Source organism: Pyrgilauda ruficollis, unplaced genomic scaffold (assembly GCF_017590135.1).
Source record: "Pyrgilauda ruficollis isolate IOZ18807 unplaced genomic scaffold, ASM1759013v1 scaffold89, whole genome shotgun sequence".
NCBI lineage: Eukaryota > Metazoa > Chordata > Aves > Passeriformes > Passeridae > Pyrgilauda > Pyrgilauda ruficollis.
This window is the reverse complement of record NW_024530932.1, coordinates 213,218-240,884: the sequence shown is the minus strand read 5'-3', so window position 1 is coordinate 240,884 and position 27,667 is coordinate 213,218. Positions and strand designations below refer to the sequence as shown.

General features: G+C 43.2%; 1 protein-coding gene across 4 annotated transcripts in view; it reads right to left on the bottom strand.

Moving 5' to 3' along the window:
* GPRIN3 (GPRIN family member 3) overlaps positions 1 to 22,655 on the bottom strand; it is a 28,266-nt gene extending 5,611 nt beyond the window's left edge. The window contains exon 1 of one of the 4 annotated variants that reach the window (XM_041488252.1): positions 22,265 to 22,655. The gene's annotated coding sequence lies outside the window, so the exon portion shown is untranslated. Of the gene's footprint in view, positions 1 to 7,628; positions 7,732 to 20,043; positions 20,149 to 21,869; positions 21,935 to 22,264 lie in introns of those variants that run through there. The other 3 variants (XM_041488253.1, XM_041488254.1, XM_041488255.1) reach the window with 3 other exon arrangements.
* Positions 22,656 to 27,667: the final 5,012 nt, after the last annotated feature.

Genomic DNA, 27,667 nt, shown 5'->3' with positions numbered 1-27,667 from the left:
CCAGCCCTGAGAAACTGTAATCCTGCCCCTGAAGGATCCCAAGTTTCTTAGCTGCAGTCTGTGGCAGCAGCCCAGCATCACCCCATGACGGCTTTCCAGGAGGGGTAGGGATGGCCAAGCTTTTTGGGATGGACTGATTATGTAAACCAGGCTGCAAACCAATGGAAGTTTGTGGCTGCCCACATGTCTTGCCTTCATTTTGTTCTCACTTTAAGGACAGCCAATATAGTCCTGAAGGAAGAACAGACATTCCATGTCCACTCTGTTGTGCTATAAACATCTAAGGGCTGCGAGGAGAGGAACAGATGGCTTTGGGTATCCACTGGACTAAATTCTGTTACTCTCTTCTTTCCTTTTCCAAATATCTCTGCAAACCAAACCAGTTCATACAACTAGGCAGATCAGATATATTTTTTCCTTAATTCTGGATCCAGAGTTTATTTAAGAAAAATTAAGCAAATAATGGAACAAAATCAATCCACATTTTTTGGTGAGAGGTACTATTCAGCAAACACACTCAGAAGAAATAAAGATTTCAGAGCAAATCTGTTTGATTCTTCACTATACAAAACCTGGGCAAGGCAATCTGCATACAGGAGCATTATCTTTTAACTCATACCCACTCAACAGGACAGTGATTCCTAATTTTTCAATTAAATTAATTAGTTCTGGTCTGAATTCTGCATGAATTCTCCCTATCTGTTTAGTGGCTCTTGACAAGAATCGCCTTAAACACACAGTTGAATGTCTGCCTCATACGGTAATTCAAAGAGATTTTGCTACTAGTCCTTGATATACAGCAACAACAGAAGAAATTTCCCCCAGAAAACCTACCTGGACCTATTCTGTGATGTGGGACAACTGAGCATAGTACAGACATTTTGCTTAACCCTTGCATATGGGTTGGAGGGTGGATCATTCTTCTGCCTGAAATGACTCTGCATAAAAGTTTGTTTATGAGCATTAAGGTTTCTGTAAAGACTTTTTTGTCAAAGTCACGGGAATGATTTTCTAGACTGTCACTAAACCATCCTAATGACAGGAGCCAAAGGTACTGAAGTAGCCTAAATAAGCATGGTAGCTTAAGAAAATATTCTAACTTAAGAATTAATAAAAATCAGAAAAAAAACAAAGTCCTATGAAAGAAAGCAGCAAGGATGCCCTACAGATTACAGAATTGGAAAGGCATTTGTATTATTGGAATCTCATTTATGATTATTGTCTTATTTTTATTATTTGAGTCCTGCTATATAGGAATGAAGAACAATGTTGGGACCTGTGGGCAACGCTACTCAAGTGCCAAGACAGTGAGGATGCAAAAAAACAAACAACATTGCCTGCAAGCAAATACTTAGGAAAAACAGAAATACAAAACTCAGTAGAAGGCCAAAAAACACGTCAAAACAAATCAAGATCGCTGATGAATTTTTCAAGTCTTGTATGCCAGATGTGGAGCAATCATCCAAAATTTTCTTTTAACAGGAGGTGAAATTACTATCTCTACAAAGGTCAAAATCAATTTTTAGTAATAAGAACAGATTTGCTACACCAACAGAGTTCTTATCCTTATTCTTGCAGATCAAATTAGCCTGCCTGACTGTGTCATTCTCATCTCAACAAGGAATTGTTCTGGACCTTTATCAACAAGAGGTTTCTAACTTTGGTAAAGTCTGTGTTTGGCTTAAATGGTCTGGGAGTGTCCCTGCATGGCCAGCAGACCTTCACAGACACTAGTAACTGAGTAGGTTTTTTTCATGTGCTGTTAAAAAGCCCAAAAACCCTCAAATCCCAAGAAGTTTCCAGGCAACTCAATGCTGACAATGTAAAGAAACTCCTATCTATTTCACTAATAACCAACCCCCATTATATAAAACAACTCTGCAAGTGTTAACAGTATAATGGTTCATAATATGGAGTGTTAGGTAAAACAAAAACACACAGGCTAAATAAATGGTATTTGGGTTATGAAAAGCAGCAAGATAAGCAGCAAAGTACTGAAAAAAACTGTAGGTATATATTTTTTTAAACTCTTGCTTCTTATGAGAAACTCAACAAGACCAGAAATTCTGCATGTTTCATAATACAAACCAATACATTTTCAGGAAATTCCTACATAAGATTCTGCCTTTCATTCCCTCTGGAAGAAATCTGAAAATCTGCAAAAGCACAAATAAGATTTCCAGCATCTCCACCTACCCTCAACCATAAAAACAACTAAAAAGCAGCTCCCAAGTGAATCAAGCAGCCCTTTCCCAATTCCGGATTCTCATCACCTTTCCATTCCTTGAGTCCCGTACTCTTTGAGCCCTCTCTTCAACCTTGTCTCTGCAAAGAGCTGAAGAGCTGAATACTTGCTCTTAATAGTTCTAATCTTATAAGATCTCTCAGATCATCACAAAAAATCATTATATAGCCACATCGGTTAAGAACAGAGATAAACATCTGCTGAAGTGGGAATTCAGTCTCTGTTCTCATTTTCTGATCGGAGGAAAAAGACAATGGCTCACTTGAACTCATGTCAGACCACTAAATACAAAGAAAATAAAACACATTTCTCTAAATTTTAAGAATTTAAAAATTCTGCAGCCAGTGGGTTTTTTACCCTTTTTTTAATGTCAAAGGGTGTTTGTTATCCTGGAGTTTGTGAAAAATTTCCTTTATGGGCCATTTTCTCCTAATTATCTGTGGGATCAAAAAGACTGGCACTACAAATGAAAGACAGCACAAAACAAGGACACATTCATTAAAACACATAAGAGGTTGCCTGGAGAGGTAAGATACAAGACGCAGAGCTTGCATCTTTTGGTGTGTTTTGGGATGCTGACAGGAAACAAATTATCCGCTGTGATGACAGGGAGGGAAGAGGTGGTGGGGATGCCCACAGATACCTTGCACACCTGTGATTCCCACCAGAGACAGGGCTGGCATTTCAAGCAGAGGGTACTCCAAGCTCCCCTTCTACACCTCAGGAATGCACATGTTATTGCAGGTCAGAGCTGCAGACAAAGCAGGATCCTGTGCCAGAAGACAGGCAGAGAGCAGGACTGAGCTGCAGCACCCTCTGTGCAGAGATTAAGCAAAGTGGGTGATTGTACTCACACCACAACACCAAATCAGCTGGAACTACCAGCCGAGCCACATGGACAGCCCTGAGGAGAAACCAGATCCAGCCAGGACTCCTCACCAGACCTCAGAGCTCTTCCTCCTGCACACTGACACACAACCAGCGATGTCTATCAGGTTTGCTAAGAAAGGTGTCATGACACAATGAAAAATGGAAATGGCAGAGGCAAAAATGGGAAATAAGTCCAAACACAAACCAGAGGCTCATTGCTTGTCCTTGCTTTGTAATGGTAGTAAACTGAGGAAAGTCATGTGAAAATCAAGGTCAGGATGCACTACCATTTTCAGCCAAAAAGAGATGGCTGCCAATCAGCCTGATACCCACTGAAGATTTATCTAGCAATATTTGTACACGCTGAAGAAACGCATTTTTCTGGCTGTTGACTCCTCCCATCTTGCATCTCTCTGCCAGGTATAGAGGTTAACTCTGCAGAGTGCAGAGCATGGGAACTCCACTTTGGAAGGACAAAGCTCATCTTAACCTGCTGCCCACAACCTACAGATGAGAAAATGTGTAAAGCCAGTCCTACAAATGGTACAGTGGCCTCTGGAACTAATACAAAGCAAAGCAAACTGCTTTGCACCTTCCTGCATGTCTCTCAGCTTCTGGCAAACCTGAAGTACATCCTACCAAGAGCCCTGAGCAGGATCTTGTCCCAGCATTTCAAAGCACTCCAGGCACACATGGATACCTCAGTAGTCGCTCAGGGACAGATGCGTGAGAATATCTGCAATCAGCTTTTAATAGGCAGGCACAGACAATAAAAACTGTGTGGTGATCAGCCATGATTCAGCTCTACCGTCCTGCTGGCAGTTACCCTACAATTAGAAAGATGTCCATCTAAAAGGAAATACAGCTCTGCTCCGAGACAGGATGTTCCAGCCTGTGTCCCATCTGTTCCCTGTGGGCAGCACCCATCTTGCCCTGGCCAGGAGACAAGCAGCAACCCCCACATCCAGCTCTGGCACCTGCTGATGAGGCCCTGGCGGGAGCCCCTGCAATGTTAGTAGTGCTACGATGCAACTCAACCCCAAAAGCTGGGCTGCCCCTGCTGAAAATGTCACTGTCCTCCACTGTCATGGCCAAAGGCAACAGGCTGCTATGTGCTGTGGATATGCTGCAAGAGCATCTTGTTTGTGTGGGAGTAAGAATCAGGTGGTTATGGATTTACAGGTGCAACATGGTTTAGCAAAATTCTTCCACGTTTCCAGAAAGAAAATGGGTTTGCCTTGCACTCCAACACTTTAAAGCAAGAAAAACCAGTATTTAGAAGTGATAGGAAACACAGTATCCAGAAGATTGCTAGAAGACAACATTTGGCAAGGGGATTGAAAATCCTAAAATTCTTAAATTAAGAATTGTGGTATCATCTGCTGCCATTGAAGTTTGGAGCCTTCAAAGTTCACTCCTTTCACACAGATTAAAAGCCTTTTCCAGGAGAAGCTCAGATCCTCATGTAACTGCAGCCTCTAGAATCTCTCCAGAGAGCCTCACACATCATCAGAGGAGAGTGGCATGGGAAGGAACCAGAGGAGGGCTGGATGAGAGCCTGAATGTCCATCCCCTCCACACTCTCCTCCCGTATCATCCTGCCCCTCTACTTGCCCGCCCAGCTCACCCTCCCAAGCATGCTCCCTGCTGCAGACAGGGCCCTTGGGCAGCAAAGCCAGGCTCTCTCCCTGCACACCTCCTCCCAGGGCTACAGCACCCGATAGAAACGCTTTCATCGGCGAGGCACATAAGTAAGCACGCAAAAGCCCCTGCTGAACTCCGGGCTCGCTGCAGAGCACCGCAAAGAGCCCATCAGTCTTTCTCCTCCAAGGTGAAAGGGAAGGATGAATGGCTTTATGAAAACAGCTAAATCAAACAACAACTACACCGACTGGCAGCCAGCTGTAACAGTTGCATAAGCTACAGTGATATTCCTTCCTCGTATCCTGGGCCTCCCTGGAGGGGAAACAACACATAGGTAAAACCCACAAGGATATACACTTTCTTGTTTAATTGCATGTTATTATGTTTAGCCTCATTATTTATCGGCAGTTTTTTCTTATTCCAGTGGCTGACCCTGGAAGTAATTTTTAAGGAAACGCAGCCTGACTTGAAGGGTAAGCCATGTTTCAGGAGGAAGTCTGCATGCACACTCCTGACACAGGCACATGTGGGGAAACCAGCACCCTGCTGTCCACATCAGGCAGGTGACTCCACTTTACTGCCACTGCTTATTTTTCTTCAGCTTACTATTGCCTAAAAACAAGGTGTGGTTTTTGAGGAATGTGAACAGGAGTGTCATATGGACCTCTCAAAAACCACTCCTGTATTTAGAGTTGAAAGCAATAGAATTTCTAACAACCAATGGGAATTTCGCTCCTTACCTATCCTGCTATCTTTCTGATAAAAGCATGGCAAAATCTAACCCCTCATTAATGCATATTATGCAGCTGACTGCATTTCAATGTTGACAGCTGACAAACAAAAGCCCTTCGTGAGCTTTTTGTGAGAGCAATTTAGCAGTGACCAACAACAAATGTATTTTTCCTACCCAGCAATGCCAACATGACTTCATAAAGCAGAGTGATCATCTTTAGGGATGAAAGCATAATGCTGGCTTGTTGCCCGTGCAATTCTTGTAATTCTTCTTTGTTGCCCAGACAACTTGCAACAACCAGGATGATGTGGTTTACATGGACATCGATCCACTGGAAGCTAGACTAAGACAAAAATCACATTTCTGTGGTCAGGAAAACATAACCACTGCTGAGTAGGTGTGTCTTGGAGAGGGTGGCTTCTAGAGATAAAGGCTGTTATGTACTTCTAACATGCTTTCAGGTCCTCAAAAGGAAGTTTCCTGAATTTCATTATGATTTCCTTAAGAGCATTCCCCCCAGTGCACTGAATACAAACATTCAACTTGTGGCTGAAGCACACACAGGAGCAGTTACCACCCTAGACAATCAGGTCTGATTTGCTGCTGAATAACTATATTATCAGAGCCCAGAGAAATGTATTGTAGCAGCACTTCTTATTTTAAAACCAACTTTGCAAGTAAAGAAATTCTGCCTTGGAAGAGCTGACAGCAGGATTAATGTCTTTTGCATAAGGTAAAACCCAAAAATGATAATGTTTAACTCTCATGCACAGTCTGAAAAAATTAAGTTTCCCTCATGTATCATATTATTTTAATGAAGATGTTGGGCTCAGTATTAGAGAGGGGAATAGATCTTTACATAACAGGCACCTGGCAAGGGACGTATCCATTGTCATGTACAGGCGTTATCCTAACGGAAAGGAACTACTCCAAATGGCATATAATTAGAGAAGAAGGATGCATTGCCTACCCAGTCATTACTGTAACAGATATTTCTGTGTGATTAACCTAAGAAAGGCATGATGATGATCTCACCGTGTCTGCTCTTACCTCCTGGCTATCACAAAACACAGCTCATGTGAACAGAGAGGCTGGCAGCTGAAACAGCTATCACCGTGGGTTTTTTTAAAAAAAAAAAAACCCAACAGTTAAAAATATCTTGCCTTCTTCCTGCTGCCACCTCAGCAGTTGCTTCCTGTTTTTTCACGTTGTCACTTTGCTCTGCTGCTGGCTGTCATTGACAGTAAGAGCAGCAAAAAGAACAAAATAATCTCCTTAGCAAACTGCCTCCTGCTAAACACCTTCTCAAAAAACCCACGAGAGGAAGTGCCATGTGCTGGGCCACTTTTTGTCTGATGCATTGAGGCTCTGCAGGAAACCAAATGGCTGCAGGCTGGAGGCCTTCGGTGCTCAGGGATAAAAATCTGAGCAATTCTGAGGTATCTTTGCAATGCTGGTAAATGCTCTTTTGAGGGCAATGACTCAAACCTGTGTGTCCAGCTAAGGACTCTAAGCTGCTCACCTCAGTCATTCAAGCTTATGATGTGACTTTACTGAGACCATTACATGAAAAATTGCCATCTCAGCCTCAGCCTCTTCTTTTTCTCTACTTGAGGCTATACGCTTATTGTGTTGAACCCTGACCCTAATGGAACTGGACCGCACCAGCAGCTCATTCATTATTTATATAACTGATGAAGAGCTGCATGTGAGATGTGGGGGAACCAAAACTTGTCATGTTCTGCAGATAATCAGTGAGACCACTGTTCTTTATATCCAGAAATATCCTAACAGTGTACAAAGCACTGTAGGTTGGGTGATGGCTTCCAGTCTCCTGACTCTAATGAAGGTCAATGTCAGATGGGAAAATGGTGGTAAAATATTACAACCATAAACCACTGCAGGTTTTCTTTGGTCTCCATCCAGAGCTGACAGAAGGAGTTGAAAGATGCACCTGAGTGGCAGATGACAGCGACTGCCACTATGGCAGAGCTGATCAGGTAAAATTGAGAGAAACTGTTCTGGCTCTTGGCTTGAGCAAAAGGCAGTACTGGCACTGATACCAACTCAGCATTGCTAAAAATCAACTCCCAAACCTTGCACCACTAACTTTGGGTCCTGAAATTCACTACATACCCAGAGTTCTTTGGGACAAAGAGAGGCTCTTAAGTCTTCTCCATCCTGCTCTTAGATGTGCTTGAACAAAGAGACTGCAATGTTTCCTCCAGGTGAAGCAGCCAACTCAGTCACCAAGTCATTCTCTCAACACCTCCATCTTCCTACAGCAAAGAAAAACACCAACAGCTGTGCTGTATGATGGCTTATTTTAGGAACAACTCATTATTTGCAGTCTATCCCAGAGGTGTTTGATGGCAATAACTTTTTAAAGTAGCCCTTGCAGGGAACCCAGGGGTGTAAAAATCCCTTATGCTAACAATTGCAGGAACCATCCTTACTTCTGTTAGAATTGTTTCCTAACAATGGCTTACAGAAAACATGTATTTTTATCCCTACATTCAACATGCTTCTATCCTTCCAGCCCCAAGAAGGGGGGCTAAGGCATCCAACTGTCTGCCACATTTTTTACTGTGATTCAAATATTATTTTCACAGGCTTAAGAATAATTACACTCTCTGCTTCTGAATTCTTAAAAATCCCAGTGCTCTTAAAACAAATCCTTATTTAGTGTCTGACCTGGGAAGTCCAATCTGTGTTGGAATCAAACTAAGCCCAGGACCACTTCCTCAAGACAGACAATATTTAAGAGGTACCAGTGGAAAATCTAGAGACTAGTTCAATAAAACAGACTGGAAACAGAGACACAGAAGGTGTTGTAAGCCAAAGCTTTGCCCACTGCAGTATTGCACAGCCATATCCATACCCTAGACCTCAGCCTTATCCACACCATGCTTATGGTCCAGTCCACACCCTGGAACTCTGCAAAGCTTACACCAGGCTAAAGTGACATCCCCACTCCTGCCAAAGGCTGGCATCTTCCAAGTTAGAGCTCAAGATTTACACTGAGCCTAATGCTGGGCACACCTCCTCTCCTTATTTCTTCTGCATTTAGGACAGGGGAACTCACATTTACATTTATTGGGTGACTGAAGCAATGCATACAGTGATGAAGGCACTGGTAAAAAAACATTGACTTTGACTTGAATCACTGTCCCTCAGGATGATTGCCAAATTGGTTAATGAGAATAATTAGCATTAATTAAAATGACAGCTCAAAGGAGTCATATCACATGTGAGTTCAACTGAGTCTCAGGTTTACTGGAGCTGGCTGCCTCAACCACCTGGCCAAACCCAAAGCAGACATCCCCATAGGCAGTGTGACTGGCACTCACCTGGCAGCTATCACTCCAGCTCCCCTTCCAGCTTCTCACACTACACACTGCAAGCAAATCATGCCCCAAGCATTCAAAAAAAAGAGAAAAAAAAAAAAATGTGGCACCCCCAAGCAATGACTGAGTTTATCACCTAATGCCCAGCATCTCCCATCAGGCTGCACTGCTTTTTACTCCTCTTAGGAGCAGTTTTACCTGCCCTTGCTCAAGCTGCCAGCATACTTAACCTGCAGATCTTAGAGGTGATCTACGGTCAAGCTGTACCTTGCTAGAGCACAGCTGTGAGAGAGCAGGGCTGTGGGATAGCTTTGTCCTTGTTTCTAAGTCAGCTGGAGTGGAAGCTGGCAGGGTGTGAAAAAGGATCATTCACGGCTTAGGGTTTAATTACTGGACTTGCATTGAACACCAATGCCCCATGCACAGAGGCACACTTGAAAGAATGAGAAAACACATGGCAACCTTAGAGTCAGTATGAAAATCCAGACAGGATGGTTTATTTCCACATAGGACCTTCTTGAAGATAAATACTAGATACTTCAACCAATCATCTGACAGCTGTGAATGCACAGCAGCCTTCTGACCACAATTTATTTTCATTGACATCCTGTTTATGGATACAATTTGAATTACCACAAACTATGCAGACTTACATGATTGAAGACAGACATACACATAAAATCTGATATATGCTAACAAAGATAGCCATCTAGCCTAATCTGGGTGATTCAAGCTGGGCATTGAAATCAAAGATGTCTGATGCTCAAAAGTGTTGAATAATCAGAAATACCAGTAAAGCCACTAGGATTCAAAAGTCGCTCAATATCTTTGAAAATACAATTTTTTTATTCCTGTTCTTATTCAGGAAATGCCAGAAGGCTCTAACATACTCTGCCATTTTGCTGGATGTTACATGTGAGCACAGAGATACTAAGCATTCATCACTTAAGCAGAAAAGATACAGAGCAAAGGTAGGACCCTCTACTTTTTCTGCCTCTTCAATACAATCTAACACAGATGAAGATCACAGACAAGGCTATTAGACACTATATGCCAGTGTCTAATGCCAATGACTTAAGTACAGAACACCCTTCTACTACAGCTCATCATCTACTACTAAAAGCTGTGCAATCATAAGCCCAGCAATGCAGGCTTTAGTGATCCACCTCTGCAACATTACAGAAAAAATATTCAAATTAGTTCCTTCCCTTCCTAGAGTCAAGTCCTGAATCTACAAAGAGGGAAAGAGGCCTCTGCTAAACAAAAGGCAGAAAACAAAACAAGTGTACAGAATATGCTGCTGCTAGCATTTGCAAAGGAAAAAACCAAACCCCAGAAAACCACCACCTTAAAGCTGAATAAGCAAAGGATGTTACAGACCCAGGAAAAGCACTTGCACATACTCCACCCAAGAATAAGTACTTGCAACCACTGCAGATTCATAAGTGTTCATACAAGGAGGTAAGCACTTCTGGAAAGGGCTCTCTTATTGCTCTTGCTCTTCAGAAAGCTCAGGCAGGGCATGGGATCAGATGGGGTATGAACATATGACAAGAGAGAATAGGACATCCAGTGTAAACTAGGCAGCAGTCAATGAGACACAGAGCCAGCAACTCAATAATCTTTTCATCTTCTTACAGATGAGCTGCTTCTCTTGCAGAGAGCAAGACTGGCAATTTGTTCTGAACACCTCTCCTATAAACCCATAGCCTGTGTGCCAGAGCAAGAGAACTCAGAGCAGACCAAGAACAAATGGAATTAGTATGTGGACAGAGGCAGACGCAGATTGTGTCAGAGGATCAAGTAATGCCAGGCTACAGAGCTGGGAAACTAAGTGCAATTTATCAACTTGGCTGTCACTAAGGTGGGAAGCCTTCTCCTCCATCCCTGCTCAGCTGCTGGTCAGCACAGTCCAAGTAATTACTGTAGCTTTATTTTCATTATCTCAGCTCTCTTCACTCTGGTCCCTCATCTATTTATTAACAATCCTGAGCCATGGGTGTGGGCAGCCACAGGAAAACTGTTAGATTTGTTTTACTCCAAGTCAAGAGGAGAAAAATATTTTTGCAAATGCAGACTGCCATGTGAGGTGGCTTGAGAGAGACAGATGCCTGATTAGCACTGCAGATGGGCTGAAAAATCCTCCATCACCACTTCAAAACTCTCACCCTTTTCCTTTTCCAGAAGGACCAAAAATGTGTTCTTTTCCCCTTGTGTGGGAGCTTTGCCTTTATTTTAAGGCTGAAACTGCAACACCTAGAAATTCATTAGGCCACTGGCCTTCTCTCTGGGCAGCAACTAGATGAAATGGCTCAGCTGCTGAATTTCAAGGTTAGCATGCCTCAGTCCTAAGCTTCTCCCAACAAACTAGAGTGTAAATGCTGACCTTTGGGGATGACCAGCCTTCTCCCATATTAATTCAGTGACTTAGTTCCATTTACGAGGCTGACAGACCTCTACAACTGCTGAGTGCGTTCTCTCTGGGTAAGAAGGCAGGAGGAGATAAGGGGTGAAGGGGAGACCTGCTCTTTCAGGAAAAACATGAGGATGTGCAGAGGAAAGTAAGTTGGTTGGTCCCTGTGATAAGAGAAATGCTTTGGCCCTCTGCCTCCTGGCCCAAGGCTTGAATGCTCTTCCAGCACTGATTCCCCATCTGTCTCCTACTGTGTGCTCCTTGCCAGACCATTTCACAGCTTCATATCACTCAAGGCCAGGAAACTGTTCAGAAATGGTTATTTTAAAATTATCTTTTGTACCACGGTATGGCATCATTTTTGAAAGACAGTTTTAAGTATTTGTCATGTTGACCATGTACCTATCTCTTGCTGCCCCATGTTGCATGTTCAAGCTGAATAGTGTAAATGCTGCTTTGTCTTTCTAAGCCTCTCATGAGCACTTTTTCCCATTTTCTGGAGTTTTCTTGGTAAAGTACTAGGTCTGTCTTAATCATTGACCAATGTCAAACACAATTCAAAAGGTTAATACAGAAAGTATTTTTCTGTGTATATGGACATAGAAAAAAGAAACCAAAACAAAAAACTCCACACCAAAAACCTTCAGACAAAAAAAAACACAAATAGACTGAACTAAAAAAAAATGTGTATATTCATAAGGGGGGAAAGCCCATTTTCCCAAAGACTGTCCTCTCTTCAGTCACAAACAGAAAATCCTCTCTCAAAACAGAACTAGTCATTAAGCATATAGAATCAATTAACACAAGTTTCAACAGTGAAGAATTTAAGATCAAGACTAGGTGACCTCAAGATATTTATCCCAGCTAAATTGTGGTCCTGGAGGTCATCTCTGAAGCCCATGAATGAAATTCCCCATGCAACACACAAATGTTGATCCTACATTAATTCAAAGGGTAATGTGCATTTTCATGTGCATTTCTTTTTCAAAATGCTCTCCAAATGTAAGCTAGCAGGTTTACCCCAAAACACATTTAACTGTGTCTTTAACTCTACAGTGCAAAAGAGTCACCATATGGTCTGCTAGAAAACAGACACTTTTCATTCACCTCTACCTCATCTGCCCTACATTCATTATGAATCAGCCATCTAAGACAGGATGACTGAAAGGATGATGTCGTTTGGCTTCCTGTCAGAATGGCAACTATGGTATTTGGAACAATTTCATATTAATTTAGTATCTCTGGTTAGGTACCTCTGGCAAAAGGCCAGATTTACCTCCTGTAAACGACAAAGGAATTGCAGCCTTTAACTGCAAGGTCAAATTTCACCCATCTAATTAAGTTTCCTGCTCTGAGCAGCATGTTAGCTACTGACTTTGATATGATTTTTACAATAACAGGTGTGGCTCTGATTGCCAACAAGTTGAACTCATGTGGCCATTAAAGACTAATTTTGATTGCTGAAGTCAAGATTACAGATCACATTGAAAAAGAAGAAGGGGTTCAACAGACAAATGAGACAAAATGAGATAAACTGAGGCTGAGTAGGTGGCATTGATTAGTCACTAGAAGGCAAGCTCTGCTCCTGGAGGAATCACCACCACATGAATTGTCCTGGAGCATCCACACAGACGGAACTGATGAGTACCAGTAAATAACACCTCTTACAGAGCTCCATTCTTGGGATCAAAATATTAGAGGCATAATGTAATTGAAGCTTGCTTTCCTGGTACATACTCAAGGAAACTATTATTAGCTTTGCTGTCCTTTTACTTAATTTTCCTCTCCTAAGGCTTTTTAAGGAACGGCTGAGACATTGTGTGGGTTCTCTCCCTGTCATCTACATGTTTGAGCTGGCTGCTGGTAGGAAGGTCTGCCCATTATTCCTGCAGGCATGCCAATCTGGATACAACAAATACACAAATAGCCTGCATGCAGGAATCTAGTGGGAAAAAAAATAAGAAAAAAACAACCAAAAACCTAACCCCAAACAAACAACAAAAAAACCCACCCCAAAACCCCAGGGTACTAGCTCATGAACATATTCAGTCCATTCACCTTCTCATTAGGGAGCAAGTGTGAGTGTGCTTATTGTCCATCTCTTTGGCAAGCATCCTTCTACCTTCATGTCCCCTCCAGCATGGAAAACTGTAATTCTAAAATAGGTCATTTTATTATGAAAATTTGTTTTCCAAGCAATATTCCCTTGAGGCCCTACATATTAAGACCATCTTTTGAACTGGATAAATACTGTTCTCCTATTTCCCAATATCAACTCACATGTTTATGTGATAATGGCCAAGCATGGCCCAGCTGGAAGCAATTCTCAAATAGACTATTTAATAGAAGAGTGTTTCTGAGGGAAAGCTCCCAGGCTTTATGATAGGTTATTATCTGCTGTAATTGCACTGTGGCCCCATGACTGGAGGTTTGAATTGTTCCTTTTAAGTTGATGCGTACCCCAAAACCAGAGAGGAAGTCAAAACCCCTTTTCTCACCAAAGAAAAGAACATCTCTGAGTTTCTATGTCTGCTATATGCAGGAGGAAACTGTTTGTCCCCTCCACTTCCTATGCATCAAGCTAATTGAGACTCGAAACAATCAATAAAGGCTGGATTAATTCCTGAGTGCCGAAAGCACACACAGCTAAATTAACGAAGCTAATCCTTTTGTAGTACCCATTTGTTAAAACTTCTCTGCAGCAACTGATGCAGCTTGCTTGACTTCTCAGGAAATGAATGAACCATTTTTATTCCTCAGTAGTAGTTCACAGTGCATCCTCATGCATTTTTAGCACCACGAGCACATGGCCAAAACCATGGGCTGAATTCAGCTGATGAACCCTCTGTGTTCTCAGGCATGGGGTAACAGCACAGATTCTGCACAGTCCCAACCTGAAGCCATCACGTGCAGTGACGACTGCCAAGTCTAAGCAGATCTTGGCTGAGGTAGGTGAAAGCACATTTGCAGTTACTAATGCTCTCAGTTATGGCATGAATGGGTTTATTTGAAGAATGGGGCAGCTGACAGGGACCTGAAATCCTGCTCACTTTATTCTGCCATGCCATGCACTTGAGGTGACTCCTTGAAACACCTTTTACCCTTTCTGTGAAAATGCCTTTGGTGCTGCAACGAAGAATTGTCAAATGTTACCACAGCTGACTTTGTAGATGGGATACCTGTCCCTATGGACAGCTGGAAACTGATGCTATTTTATGGAGTACTGAAACAGTAGATCTTGTATGGCTACTGCTTAGCTTGAGCAGAAATCTGGGTCCTCAAACTCATGCAAACCTTCATAGCCTCTTTTAACAGCTTTTAACAGATGCTCCCTAACTATTAACCTCAAGGGCAAGATTAACATTTTTATTTTAATTAACATGGAGAGGCTGTGGTGTACAGCAGTATTATAAAAAGTTCTGAAGTGCCAGCCTTTCAGAGTGGAACAATTCTGTCATCTTGTTTCCACACAGTTCTTCTCAAGACTATCATCTTTCTGACAAGTATTTTATCACTGTTACTTCTACCCCTTAGTACACTCCCCAGCATGCTTATTTTATTCCATAATTTTCTTAATGGGTCATCTCAACCTTAATCTTTCAACTGTGTGAAGTTTTTCATGAAACTGATACTTCAGAGGAAGGAGAGTGACTGTAAGGAAAGTGACCCTTCAGTTTGTTAAATACTGAAGTGCAATTATCCTCCAGCATTTTCTAGCCAAAGGGCTGGCTAAGACCTCAACAGCCAGACTGCTTCTAGGAGAGCTAAGCTGGGAAAATTTAGGCAACTTTTACACCTCTCCACTTTCTGAAGTTGGGATCTGGTGATATCTGACTCATTCCTCAGTGCCCAAAGGCCATTTAGAAGCTGCTCTGAATTGCAGCTCCAGTAGTCTAAGAAAACAGGGACTTGCTAAAATGCAACAGTGCCCTGTCCACATCACCTTCTTTGCTGGAAAATTTTGTACCTGCTTTGTTGTACCAACTTTACAGACTTAATCTGTTATTTGTCCCTGTTTTTGGCAAAACTCCACAGAGTCCTGGGGCCTATGGAAGGGAAGGGACTGTTCTCTGAGCACTCAGCAGACACACTACTTTCTGGATTAAGATCTCACTGGCAATACATTGAAGGTAAAGCACTAGTCCTTGCACTTCAAAACATTTCACAGTTTCTTTATTAAGACAAAATGATTGCCCAGTAATAGAAAATAGCTTTCAGTCAGGGTGGCTCTAGGTTAAGGGACTCTGCTCACCCCAAAACTGGCAAACACATTTCCCTGACCAGAGAAACCATGTGCCAGCTCTACTTGCTACCAAGAGGAACATTCATCTCTTCCCAAAACCATGTAAAATCAGATTTGTAAGCAGTCGACTGTTCTTTTCCTTCTCTGTTTCACTCAGGAAAGGAAAAATCCAGCCATTTGAAAATTATGCCTAACCACATAATTTTTTTCCCCATATAAATGTTAATGAATTGACTCCTGTTTATGCAAATTTAAGGTAAACATCAGATCCTTTGTTATCCCATACTGGAAATTCCCACTGTTTCCATGATAACATCTCGACTGATTTTTTCAGCTTTCTAGTGATTACTTCATGCAGGTAAAGAGGGGTCCTGGAGTCACCAGAAAATTTCTGAATTAATTCTGCACTGACTTCACTGTCATCTTTTGAGATAAGTCATTGCTTTTTATAGTATCCTTTTGAGATTAGTCATAATGTAGCATAGTATTCATGACCTCTGTTTCAGTCTGTTGGGTTCTTGCATGAAGAAAATTAAAAATAATTGCACATCTTGTTTCGTTTTGCCTTTTTTCTTGTTTGACTTCCCTTTTAAAAACTGAACTTTGTTTGCACATTAGCATCACTGGGAAAAAGATTTTCACCATTAGAATGCAGTCTGGGATTCCAACTGCAGTAGCCAATATTTGTTCAATGTTCTCCAAAAGAAGTAGGAAGGCACATGTGCATATAGAAAGCCATCCTGTTCATCCAGATAAAAATGCCAACTGGTGATAATTGCATGATGATTTTGAAGAGCTGGCAATATTAATTATCATCACTGAACTACAGGATAGAGGTGTCACTGTGAGAATTCAAACAAACATTGATTACTTCTCGATATTTTTAGAAACATCTTGTCCATTTAGCAGGAAAAAAAAACAAACAAACAAACAAAAAAAACAACAAACCAAAACCATAACATAAAAAGGGAAAATAAGTTAGAGCTGTCTTTCCAAAGCTGACTGTTTGGTCACTATGTTCTGCTTATATTTGATATATGTTTTCTGCAGATAATAAGGATACTCCTTTTGCAGGCTCTCTAGACAACCTTTCCTGCAGTAGTCACTTCAGCCCTGACCTGTGCTTTAGTTCATAGCTGTGGCTAACTGGAGCACTAACATAACTCTTGCCAGAATCACCCAGACTACCAAAGCTTCAGGGAACACTGCTTTCCCCTCAACTTGTGTGCGCACTAATGTACAGGCACACAAATGGGAGGAGGTGTGTTATTACTATGTAACCACGATCAATCCACAGATGATATAAATGCTTTTAAACTTAGCAATGCTGTTGCTTCCTGGATCAGGTCACCAGACCACAGTGAAGATTCCTGCCTAGCAATGTGCTTCATATCTGCTTTATCATAGCTGTATTTGACTATGAGGGTTGCTTGAGAGGGAGATGATAAATATCTCAGAACACATACTTCTTATGATCCTCTTCTAAAACACTCCTCCCCCACTCCCTCAGCATAATATTTCTTCTCCAAAGCTCGACAACAGTGATATAAATTAGATTGGAAAATGAATTGTAACCACTTGCCAAACGATACAAGCCTTCAGCCTCAGCTCAGAGCTGGTCTCCACTCTGTTAGACACAGACACCAGCAGCATGTAGCGATGCTGACAGCACAGGCACCAACAGTTTAACAGAGCACTGGGATGTCTGTGTCCCCCTTAATTAACTCCTTGCTCTTCTAAAAGAGCTATTGTCAAAGAGAGGAAATAAGCAAGCTCAACTGTTACTACCAGGTTCTACTAATGTACAATAAATGCAGTAAAACAATCAGCAGAAGTAACACGTGTTGCTAACAACTACACTCAGAGATACAATAGATACAGACACTTTTTCCTGGATAATTTAATAGATACTGTATCTTCCTGGATGTCTGGCTGATACTGGCTGTGGAAATAACTTCCATACCTGCCACCAAGCTTTCTTACACAGGATCACAGATTTAGAGGCGTGGGGGAAATGAGGGGAAAGAACTGAATCTGCTCTCTGTGAACACACCTACAGCACTCTTTTACCACAATGCATGGTAATATTTGTCATTGTTGGCATTCTTCCCTCCACTTAATTATTCTCATCAAGGGCACCACTTGTGCACTTGTCCACGGCCGACAGAGGACAAATAGGTGGAAAATGCTATTATGCTGGTTCCCAGTCATTCCTACTCAAGTGCCCACCTTTTTCTTTGCCTTTCTCCCCCACAGCCTGCATGGAGCTGCAGGTGTTGGCACTGCATTTTCTTCCCTATTTACTCAGCAGCATGCTGACACCTCAACCCTCTAGGATCTGCTGCCAATTTACAAATGTGAGCTCCTAGCCACAGACTCCCAAGAGACAAATAACTCGATGTTAATAAGTAACTGATCATGTGTGATTAAATTTTTAATCGGTACCAGTCTTTGTTTCTATAGAACTGTTACTGAGTTCAAAGTCCATATATATAATAAAAAGCATAAAGGCATATGTATACCTTTTCTATTTTTAGTATCTGCAAAAGTAAACTGTATTTACATATACTTTCAAAAACTTTTCCTATTGGGCAGTAACTTAATTTCATTCAGAATATGTCCAGAACTTGTTTTTTCCCCTAGTAAAATTATCTGCTTTTTTTTTTTTTGGGGTTTTTTTTTTTTTTTTTTTTTTTTGGTCTGACTCTCAAGAAGGTGATGTTTACCTAAATTAGGTAACATCAAGTCTTAATCCAGGATTGCTCCTAAATCCACAAAGGCAGCAGATTCAGCCTGTATCCTAACTCTGCTTTTAGTGTGGGAGTTATAAATTAAGAAGCGATGTGCTGCTAGGAGCATAATTCTCAGTTACGAAATTTTGTTCTGACTGTAGCTGTGAGACTACGAGCAGATTGCTTGTACTCCTACAGCAGTGAGGATTTCTCAAACTGGAGGCAGGATGTTGTTCCCCTTAGCTTTGGCTGAGTCTGACAGAGGGAGTTTACATTCTTAAAAATAACAGTGTCAGTAACAGTTTCAGGACCCAAATCTGACAGATTTTACCACTGCCATAGTATCTTGCTAGTGAAATCTGTCTAACCTAATGTTCACTAGACAGCCTTCAGCAAGCTTGAGACTCAAAAATACTATCTCCTGTCTGTTTACATTTAATTAAGAGCCTGCAGAATTAATTACCAGCCACTATTCTTAATGCTGGGCTGACTCTGGATGGGCTTCATAATTCAGAAATGTGTAATTTTTGGGACCAGCCACCCCAAGGAAACACACACATATTCTTCTTATCGCAAAAGGAGTTGAAGAAAAGGTGCAGCCATGAGAAGAGATAGCATATGTTGAAAAAAACTCAGAGATATTAGCCCAATCTGGGGGACAGAAGGTGAGCTTGAATGGGTGAGGGAAAGATATCTCTCAGGTAGTAACATTTCAGAATTTCGTATTGGGGAGATATACAATTGGACAAACACTTGAGAAATTCCAAAGATGCTGACACCAGCCTGTAGAAAATTCAGCAGAATTCTGGAGCTCTGTTCAATCAGATGTGATATCTGAGCACTGTGATGATTTTTCAGACTGTTTATATTTAGTGCATCACAGCCTACACTTCATGAAATCTTATGAATAGACATTTTCTGGGACTTGTAATAAAAAATTCTTCACGAAATTTCAATAACACTCTTTGTCCTGACATTTAAGTCGTTACACAGTCTGAATGTACTTTTCTTAATTTTAACACTTTGAAGACAACTAGGTCATTCTAAAGGCTGAAACCTGCTATCATTATTCCTGCAGACAAACCTTCCTCACAGGCATCATATCACTTACTCCATGGGATGGTCTGCATGTAAAGACCTTTAATTTCCAGACCTCTTACACCACCCTCCCTCAAGTCAAGGTGGTTACAAACACACAACCCCCAACAAAAAATAAAAACAACCCCAACCCAAACAACAACAACAAAAAATAGTTAATTTCAAAGAACTTTTTTTGTAATATCTCCCACAGAAGGTGCCTTCAGACTACTCAATCTCATAATTTTGTTGAGATTCAAGGTGCTACCTACATGCTGCTGGAAACATTGACAATATTCTGTCAAAGCCACCTAACCTCTGGCCCATACTCTCAGACACTGTGCTTTCTAGAGAGCTCTAAGTCTAGGCTTAAGCACACTTCAGAGCAAGTAAAACTCACAATGTTCAGGTTAAAGACTGGCAAAATAATGACACTGTGTATGTCAGCCTAGACTTCAGAGCCAGTGGTGGGATTTACAGCTCTTTAAAACAGGAAAGCAATTCTCTTTTTCTCTCACCAACACTTGGAGGCACAGCTGAACAAAAGCAGTTACAAAAGCAATTCACTGTAATGGGCACATTCAGTTTGCAGTTTATATATTACGCAGTGCAACTTCTTAGTATCTTTTACTCCAAGAGACCTTAAACTTATTTGAAGCTGGCAGGTGTATTGTTTTGGAAAACAAGGCAGACAGTGGCAGACTGTGGTTCAGGGAAGAGTAAAGGGGAAAAAACAGACCTTTAGGAGGGAGATCCTGGGAAAAGAAGCCCTTCTGACTTCTAGAGGACACCAGAGGTCTATTACGATTCCTGAGCTGCAGACTCCACAGAAGCGGGGTGAACTGAGGAAGGAAAAAACTCTAATATAGGCAGATCCAAAGGTACAAATGCAGAAATATTTAATTCAAATGCTCCTGACAGAACAGGCAACCAGCTTCTGATAAAACCTTGGCTTCCAAAGAAGTGCAGGGATCACTGCCTATAACTAATGGAACAGAAGTTCCCACCACGTAGTCGTGGGAAAGAAAAGTTTGTACCACTGAGTGAATAGACAGGGGAATACTGAGCACGAGGTTATTATCTCCACACGTGACATTAACAAGGGCCTTCCTGAAATCCTGCTGCTGTGCAGCAACGGAGGCCGGCAAGGATGGTGGTGGAGGCTCTGAGAAAGCAGCCCAGACATTTCTCCTGGGGAGCATCTGCATTCCAGGGAGAGATCAAGAGAGTCAGGTCTATTTATCTCATCAGAGACAATGTTAAGTGGCTATTTAATTACTGCCCTTAAATACTTGAGCAGAGAGAGATGATCTGAAACTAGATAGCTATTTAATCTGACAGGCAAAACATTACAAGATCTAGTAGCTGGAAGATGAAGTCAGAAAAGTTCAAAGGGGAAAAGAGATGCAAACGTTTAACAAAGCGATTAAAAATTGGAACCAATTATCCAGGAATGTAGTCAATTCCCATTGTTGGAAGTCATTTAATCAAGACTGTTTGAAGAGGCTGGTGGGCCAGACCTTGGAATCACTGGGGAATAGTCTCTGCTTTATATTATGGAAAAGGTTAGGCTATGGGACCATAATAATGTTTTATGGCTAAAAAACCCACCACTAGCACTATTATCTTCCTTGACAAAAAAAGGATGAAAGAATAAAGCATTAATGAAGCCAAGGCCTGTGTGGGGCACAGAACACAAGCTGAATGTGGACAACACAAGCCACAGTCCAGGAGCTGACATCATCAGTAGTTTTGTCACCAACTATAGCAAGAGAAAGAAAAGGCCGTGAGGAATTCGTGCCCAGCCCAACGCCCTGAGCCAGGCAAGGGACATCACCTGGCCAATCCTCACAGCCCGATGTTCCCTGACCGTGACATCCCAGCTCGCAACCCTGGCGGACCCTTCCTCTCTCGGCCGAGAGCCGCCGCACCACGGTCTGGGGAGCGCCGGGCTCCGCCGACAACCACCCGGGGGTAACCCCAGCTCACCCTCCCCACTGCCTCCGCCCGGCTTCGGCCCGGGGGACGCCCCTTGGCCACGATCCCCACTCCGGGCGGTGGAAGGTGGCGGCTGGGGTTACCGCCGCGGCGGCGGCCGCCTCCGGGGCATCTTCCGCGCTGCGACATCGCGCCCGCGGGCACGTTGCCGTGGCGACCGCGCCGCGCATCCCCCCGGCCCGTCCCGGCGGTGGGGGGCATCTCATCAATATTCCCTCCACCTTTTTTATTTATTTTCTTAAGTTTTCCGCACTCCTGAGCCAAAGTCCCTTACAAGCGGCGGTAAAACAAGCAGAGGATCAGAGAGGCGCCCTCGGGGGCCGCTCCCACCCGCCGGTGCCCGCTCGGCGGGGCGGCCGCAGCCCCTCTCGCTGCGGAGCGGGGCTCGGCTCGGCTCGGCTCAGCTCCCCGGGCACGGCTCGGAGCCCCGCGCCGGGCGCGGCCGGCAGAGCGAGGCACGCCCGCCTCGCCCCGGCACCTGCCCGCGCACCCCGCCGCTGCTCCCCGGCCGAACGCCCTGGCTGCTGTGGGTGCTCAGCCAGCCCGCTCCGCTCCCCCGCCCCTTACCTCCGCGGCGGCGCCTGGGGAGCCGCGGGCACACCGCCGCCGCGGGCAGGGATGACCTTGCGGAGAAATCCATCATCCGGGCAGGAAAACAAGCCGTTCCTCGGGGTGTGCGGCGGCGGGAGGAGGGCGGGACGGAGGGAGCAGGGCTCCGCTTGGGCGGCCCTTCCCGCCGCGGGGGCAGGACGGCGGCGATCCGTGCCGCCACCGGGGCGGCGGCGGGAGGCGCGGGCAGCTGCCAGCTGCGGCTCCCGGCCCGCTCGGGAGGCGGGCAGCGCCGGGGCTGCGGCGCCGGGCCGGGCTCCCCCCGCGGCCGCAGCAGAGCGGGGCAGCTCCGGTGCGCTCGGCCCCGCAGCCCGCCCCGAGCCCGCCCGAACGCGCAGGGCGCGGACACGTACCTGCTTCCAGGGAGACATTTCCCGCTGACGCCAGCCCCACCCCGCGCCTCTCCTGGCTTTTATAGCGCGGGAGCTGGCGGCTCCTGTCCTCCATCAGGCTCATAGGGCTGAGCAGGGGGCTCTCAGCAGCCATGCAGAGCCCCGGGCTCGCTGTGTATTGATTGCCACCTCTGCCAGCCTTCTTCTGTCCAGCTCCTAACCCACAACTGGGCGCTGAGCTGCTTCGCGGCAGAAGAGCTAGAACCTCACACCTCAAATCCGCCAGTTCCATCCACCTGTGCTAGCTCATGCATGTGTCCGCGGAGGAGGCGTTCAGCCAGCCAGGCACCTCCTGAGCCCTCTGCTTGCGGGGCGGTGCAGGTTTGCGCGGGGAATCGCAGTGGATGCAAATGCGGTTCAGCTCTTGTCACGCTTTCAGTTTGGGTTGTTGGTTTTGATAGGCAGATGTGGCTTCCTGTGTGAAGCACTGCCCTGCTTGCCTGGGGGAAAAAAAAAAATAGTAGAGTCAAGCGAAAAAGAGGTTTTGGTTTGGAAGTCTTAATTATCCGGAAATCTTTGATCTAATTTCGGGTTATTCCCACCACAGTGGAATTTTATCTCTCTCTGCTGCAATCACAGGAAATGGTTCTGCAGTGCCCAGGGACTCAAGTCAAGTACAGGTTTTCAACGGGGAAGGTTTTAACTCTTCTGCAATCCTTTAGGGATGAATAGGAGCAGGATTAAAAAGAATAACAAAACCAAACCAAAACTGTAGGACAAGCTGTGAAGACAACTCTGTTGCAATATGAAAAAAAAAAAAAAAAAAAGAACAGGGTATCTAAAAAAATAATTTTTATCCCTAAACATTGGAGGCATCAGTGAATCATATTCCCTTGATCCTTATGAATGGACTCATATTTTATTTACTGCTTTAACAAACACTCTCTGCCTCAGTTATTGATCCTAAATCTCCTTGTATCAAGAGTTAAGTGATCATGAAAAACACCTTATATTTCCTACCATAGCAAATGTAATTTCTTCCCCCACAGCAGCCACTAAGATCAGCTCATATTTGTGTAATAGCCATACCTGAATGTGGCTATCTGACAGTTATTTAAGCATGAAAAATTCAAGATATGTTTTCAGTGTTCACCTACAATAACTACTTTTTCTCATATGCCAAAGCCAATCCAGCAGTACTCTTAAAAGCCTGAACAGCCCAAGCATCCATCACTGGAAGGAGACTGGAGAGAGCATCACACTTTATCAGTAAAAGATTTACAGCATTAGCACATCCAGGGCTTCCCAGTAGCTCTTCTTTACTTTGTTCTCTTCACAATCTTGCTACTTTTTTTGGTGCTCTGGAGGTTTGAACAAAGTCTGATCCTCCCCGTGCCCATGTCTGAATCAGGAGTACAAGGTCGGCTTGGCAAACTGAGTCAGTATTCAACTCCTCTTCATTATTCTGCTAAATGACCTATTTTTAAAGAAACATTGCCAAACTTCCTAGAATTAATCCTCCTGCCATTAACATTACTGTAGGGGAACTTCCCTTTTTTTTTTTTTTTTTTTTTTTTTTGATAAAGAAGGAAAAAAGCTGGATGATGCAATTTCCTTTTGTCAGCAATTACACTTTTATGAGGAGATAGCTGTCAGCACTTACAGGCCTTGCAGCTGCAAGGACTTTGTGGGACCTCACAGGCTACTCAGCAAGGGAAAATTACAATTAGTCTTGTTTTCATAAACCTTCCTAAACATGAGACTCCTTATGTGGATTCTTGAGAGACCTTCCTGTTGACAATTCAGCCTTGAAAGTCACAGCAAGAAGAGTTACATGCATTCAGCTGGAAAGACTAGGAAGCTTTTCTACGGGATGTTGTGTCTGAAGCACCTTCAGAGCATGTAGAGGACTCAGTCCCAGAACCTGTGGGAAAGTGGCATTGTGAGGCAAAAAAAAAAAAAAGAGGAACTGGGAGCTTTTTTTGCTCCAAGTCCCTGCATGCTCATGCACATCATAACTAGTGTCCACATGTTTTCCTGCTGAGTTCAGATAAGACTTTCTTCTGTCTGTACGGCATTGCTGAGAATCCCCACTCTGCTCTCAAGCAGCCATATCTGAGCACGGGGTCTATTATTACTATGTCTGATGGACAAGGAATTCCAAGAGAATAGAAGACAGTAATAGGACTGAAATACTGCTCAGCTGATAATCTGTTTTCCATGCCCAGTAGAGCATGGATGTTTTAGCCTCCAGATGCAGTGATGATCTGGGAAGCTGAGAAGAGGTATTAAAGAGACTCAGGTCATTGCAGAAGCTGGTTGAGATGATGCACTTTGGGCATGGCCTCTTTGTTTGTGAATTCTTCTCACATACTTGTTTTTTCCCCTTTACTCTTCCCTGAACCACAGTCCACCATGTAGACTTCATTTGGTACATTAGGCAATATTGGTTTTAAGGACCTCTAAAGGATTTTCTAAACCCTGTTATGAGCTCTCAGGTCTGCTAGCTGCTATTCCAATTGTCAAGACAAGTAATCACATCTCAACACATCAACGTGTCACCATATCAGTGCAAACTAAAGATTTAGATAATTCTGATTTATTTATCTGAATGTCTAACTCCCTTAATCACCTGTGAGTCATGGCCAATTTGCTACTACTTATCCATCCTTTTTCTGCTTCAATCTCCAGCTATATGCATTTGGTTTATTTTTGACTTTTTGTAGGTCTCAATGCATAAAGTATTCATACTGAGGGCAGCACATAGATGGTTGCTTAGCTTTAGGCACTGTACTTAGAACTTTAAATAAAGTCAACATGCTTAAAATTGTGTGCATAGGTCTCAATATTATTGAGAATAATAAAGAATTCAACCTCTTTAACTTGCCAATATTGTCTGAGGTGAAAGCATAAATGTAACTGCCGAGGGTTTATCTTTTGATATGTGTTAGACCAGAGCTCAGGGCAACAGGAGCTTGGGTTTTTAGGAGCTGTCACAGTCCAATTAGCCATCAGAATGACAATCACAGTGCCCTTGACTCTTGTAGAGTATTTTAAAATCTCATCTTCAAACTTTATCACTGTCTGGCTAAAATAAATTCCTTACTGTAGCTGAAAAAATTTCCTTACTTTAGCTGAAAAAAAAAAAATTAGATGTGATGATTTATCAAAATGAGTAGTGGTATAACATGTTGAGAAGATGTGCGGGTGGTCTAAACTAGTGTGGCTTCATTTACTTCAGTAGTGCTAGGCAAATTTACATTGGTGGGGATTAGGCCTGTTGTTATTGCATTGCTTCTTTTGTATTTCTTAACATATTTTGATGAGTTTTAATGACATTAATAGCAAATTTAAATTGTGTGGAAGCCTTTTTTTTTTTTTTTAATGCAACATCTTTCATGTCTTCTTTAGGAAAAGGAGTTAAGAATACTTCAAAAAGTAAATAGAAGCATAACTTTTCCCCAGCAAAACTTCAGTTCAAGACTGAGCTGAAAAGGGCAATGTAGAGCAAATTTGTGAATACAGTCATTTAACATTTACGCTTTCATGAAGGCACTTATAACTTTACTTTCCATTAGTGTGAAAAACAAGTTGAATGGCTGGATGAATATGTTTGTTTGGGACCAGGAGCTGAGCCAAAAAAGGTGCAGGTCCTCTGGTGTGGTAGCTGCAGTTGACAGCTGTATCATTAGAGACAAATATATCAAGAAAGAAAACCCTACCACACAGAGGGTGATGTGGTGCATGTGTTTTGTGATCATGCACTTTCTGTCTGACCAGCAGAGCAGAATAAATACTCATTCCAGGTATTACACAGCATCTCCCTCTCTCTCTAGCTCTCACACACCTAATGGGCTGTACCAGGCACCTCACAAATGGATGCACTGTTTGGCCACATAATAACTCTTCTGGATCATTAGACTGGTACTGATAGTACAGTTTATGGCTAGAAATAATGGGTTCAGTTGGTCATATTTAAGAATGGTTCCTTTAAACATTTTGGTCTTTATAAAAAAAATAATAATAGAAGGGATATAAAGAAAACTGCATTGAACAAATAGTATGCCACCGTGAGGGAACACAATATTTGGGATGTTTTTCATAGTGGTCCTAAAATCCTATGCATCCATGAGCTAACTGCTGTACCTCTGGCACTTATATCAAATTTCAGTGAAAAATATGTTAGCATGTGAATTTCTACAGCATTGTGAAAATGTTTTGTATCTCGCCATGCACCTCTTCACAGCTTTTGCCTCTGTCTGAGCTGTGAAGGTCCTCATGGGGAACTTGAGCCACCCCAGTACATACAGGAGGGACAGCACAATAGGACATAGGCAATCCTGGAGGTCCTTGGAGTACGTCAGCTTCTTCATCCAAGTGACAGAGGAGCAGAGGAGAGGTGCTCACTGGACCTTCTACTCACCTGCAAGGAGGGGCACGCTGGGGATGTGAGAGTCAAAGGCAGCAGAGGCAGTGAGATGGTGGAGTTTGGGGTCCTGGAAGGAGGTAGGAGAGTAAAAAGCAAGTTCACAACCCTGTACATCAGGCAGCAGATTTTGGCCTTTCCAAAGGGTAGAGTCCTATGGAATAAAGCCCTAGAGGAAAGAGTGGCCCAAGAAAGCTGGTTCATATTCAAGCATCACCTCCTCCAAGCTCAGGAGCAATCTATCCCAATGGGGAGGAAGCCAGGCAAAATTTCTGCATGAATGAACACTGAGCTCCCAGACAATCTCAGAGACTAAAAGGAAGTATACAAGGAAATGAAGTAAGGATAGGTAACCTGAGAGGAATAGAGGTACATCATCAGAGCATCCAGGGGTGAAGTTAAGAAAGATAAAGCCCAACTGGAATTTAGTCTGTCTAGGAACATCAAAGACAACAAGAAGGGCTTCTATGGGTACACAGGTAACAAAAAGAAGATGAGGGAAGATGTGGATGCATTCATTGCTGAATGAGATGGCAGACCTCTTTACACAGGACCTGGAAAAGGCTGCAAGAATCCCATCCCCTCTTCACCTCAGTCTTTACTAGCAAGACTGACCTTCAGAAATTCCAGGTCCCTGAAACCAGGGCAATCTCTGTATCAGAGAAGACATAGCATTGGTGGACAAGGATCAGGTTAGACAATATTTAAGCAAACTGGACATGCACAAGAAAGTACAGAAGAAGGACCCAGGCCAGTAAGTCACACTTCAATCCTTGGAAAGTGATGGAGCAGTTAAACTTGGAAACTGTTTCCAGGCACATGAAGGATCAGACAGTTGTCTAGAGTTGTCAACATGGTTTCACCAAAGGGAACACGTGCTTGGCCAGCTTGATAAACTCCTATGAATAATGGCTTTGTACGTGATAAGAGAACAGTGACTGCTGTCTACCCACACTTCAGGAAGGATTTCGGCCCTGACTCCTGTAGGATTCTCATGG